The 2,664-nt window shown below is 36.4% G+C and overlaps 1 pseudogene; it reads left to right on the top strand.

Moving 5' to 3' along the window:
- The window catches only part of LOC102856471, a 9,978-nt pseudogene extending 9,665 nt beyond the window's left edge, over window positions 1-313 (top strand).
- Window positions 314-2,664: the final 2,351 nt, after the last annotated feature.

The following is a 2,664-nucleotide window of genomic DNA, read 5'->3' as shown; positions in this document are numbered from 1 at the left end:
CCAAAGGATATTGGTGGCATTTCAAGGATCATGAAGAGCAAGATAAAGTCAAACCTAAAGTCAAGAGGAAAGAAGAACCAAGCTCTATTTTCCAGAGACAGCGTGTGGATGCCTTACTTTTAGATCTCAGACAAAAATTTCCACCTAAATTTGTACAGCAAAAGTCTGGAGAAAAACCTGTCCCAGTGGATCAAACAAAGATCTAGAACCTTTACCGGAAGCTGTCAAATCTGATGAGAACGAGACTACCAAGCATACCCAACAGACAGTAAGCACAAAAGGCCCCCCTGAGAAACGGATGAGACTCCAGTGAGTTTTATTTTTTTTGTTGTTTTTTTTTAATTTTCTTTTTTTTTTGTGTGTGCGTGTACCGTCAAATCAGATCTGACTGTTACAGGAGGAGATTGTCCCTCCTTACCCGGCAGAGCATCTGGTGGATTAATTTTCTTTTTTAAAAAAACTTTTTTCCAGTGAGTTTTAGAAGAGAAGCTATCAAGACTTGTCTACTACCTTACCTCATTTCTATGGCTAGCTCATAAACTTTTAAGCTTTGACATGTTTTTTAAACAGCTTTCTCCTTTGTATTATTTGTTTCTTTTGTGAATATTTCTTGTGTATCTTTATGTAGTCTTTAGGCTGTTGGACTTGTTCAGCCTGCACCACTTAAATGTACCATATTATATATGTGTGTAAAAACACAATAAAGTTTTTTGCATATATTGCTTTTTAATGTCTTCTCCCCTCACCCTCTTTTCTGCTCTTTCTGAATTATTTCCAGCTTGATTTCTTGAACTTATAGATTAACATAAGTAACAACATACTTCTTCTATTAGTAACATATTCTCCATTATTAAAATAATAAATGGTTACTGACAACTTGAAAAAGAAACACTTATGCATCACTCTACAAATACTATCATTTTATGAATAATGTAACAGTGCTATAAATGTTTTTTCTTTTTGTACAAGTAGACACTTTTTAAAACTCTTTTGAAATAACTCTCTTCCTATAGTTTTTCTTTCTCATATTATGTTTCTTGTAAGCATTTTCACATGTTTACATAATTTTTCTTGTTTCTAACCCTATCCCTATGTTTACATCATTTTTATAAACTCTGTGTTACAGTGCTGAATAATTTAATATAATTACACCATAGTTTTCTAAAAAAAAAAAAAAGAACTATCATTCTGAATTATATCACTCAATTCCTCTGGAGTTGAAGGAAATTCATCCCCCTCTGTATCAGATTCACAATCACTCTCTTCTGAAGAGGTTTTTTCTTCTAATTCTTCAGACATCTCCTCAGACCATAATGGTTTTAAAGCTAATGAGATCAAATCATGTAGTAACCAAACTGAAACAGGAATCACATCTCCTTTTTGATAAGCTCTTTCTAAAGGTGACAAAGGCTGTTTCTCAACTTCAGCTTTACCCTCTTTCAATGTGATATTACTTAATTCAGATTCATGCAAAGATTCATCCATCTTTTTTTTGCAAACTTTTTGGATTATTAGTACAATCCTGCACAGACTTTTTTATTATTCTTTTCAAAGCCCTTACTGGCCAAAAATTAATAGAAGTATGTACCATGGACTGCTAGGAAAACAAACAGATTTGTCCTGGAGAGGGTTAAACCGGTTGGCTCCTTGGAGGCAAGGATTCTGAGGCTCCATCTAACTTACTTTGTACATGTTGTGAGGAGAGACCGGTCCTTGGAGAGGGACATCATGCTTGGGAGGGTGGAGGGACGGTGCAGGAGAGGAAGGCCCTCTATGAGGTGGATTGATTCAGTGACTGGGATAATTGGGATGGGAGTGTCAGAGACAGTGCGATTGGCACAGGACAGAGCGGAGTTTAGGGCTGTTGTCGCTATGAGTCGCAAGCTACTCAAGGGCACATAACAACAACAACAACAACATGTTCTCTTTGTAAAGCTTGCACAACATTTTGCCAAGTTTTTAGATTTAACAGCACTTTATTTACCGTTTTAGACCAGTGACAGTGTTTCTGTACATACTGAAACAACTGCAAAAGTGACTTTTCTCTTACTTTTACCCCTGAGCTCTTAAGTAATTCCTTAATTAATGTAATGTACTGAGCTTCAGAAGATGGGCTGTTCCCCATGATTCTTTTTTATCAATTCTACCTCTGAATTTTTAATAAGTTTTCAGAGGGTGGAGTATAGTCCCCATGAAATATTTTTCTTCCCTTAAATTTGCCCTTTAAGGGGTGAGAGAATCCTCATGAATTTTTTCTAATTCTATCCTTAATTTCCAAGGAGTGAAGATTCTTTCATGACCCTGTTTTTAGTTTCCCGAAAGTTTCACTTACCCTGAGCGAATTCCCTTTCGGTTCCTGGTGTCTGCTTGAAAAAGAGAAAGAAAGAGAAACCACCACCTTTTCCAAAGAAAAACCACCACCTTGTCCCTGGGTTCAGGGTGCCAGAATGTTACAGACCGAGGGTCCCAAAGAATGGAATAATTTTATAATTATTAATAAAGAGACAAACAGCCAGGAATGTGATAGAGCAGAGAGCATAAAACAGGGCCAGCAGTTCTCAACTGAAGACCCCAAGCCAAGCTTCTCTGTATCTTTATTGAAAATTATCAGGAAGTAAATCACAAAGAGAATTCAATGCAAATAAAGCCAAGCTCTTTCTATTG

The sequence above is a fragment of the Elephantulus edwardii genome, unplaced genomic scaffold (genome assembly GCF_000299155.1).
Source record: "Elephantulus edwardii isolate Elephantulus edwardi_28Jun2011 unplaced genomic scaffold, EleEdw1.0 scaffold00074, whole genome shotgun sequence".
In the NCBI taxonomy this organism is placed as follows: Eukaryota; Metazoa; Chordata; class Mammalia; order Macroscelidea; family Macroscelididae; genus Elephantulus; species Elephantulus edwardii.
The sequence above is the reverse complement of the archived record's forward strand: the minus strand, read 5'-3'. Positions and strand labels throughout refer to the sequence as shown.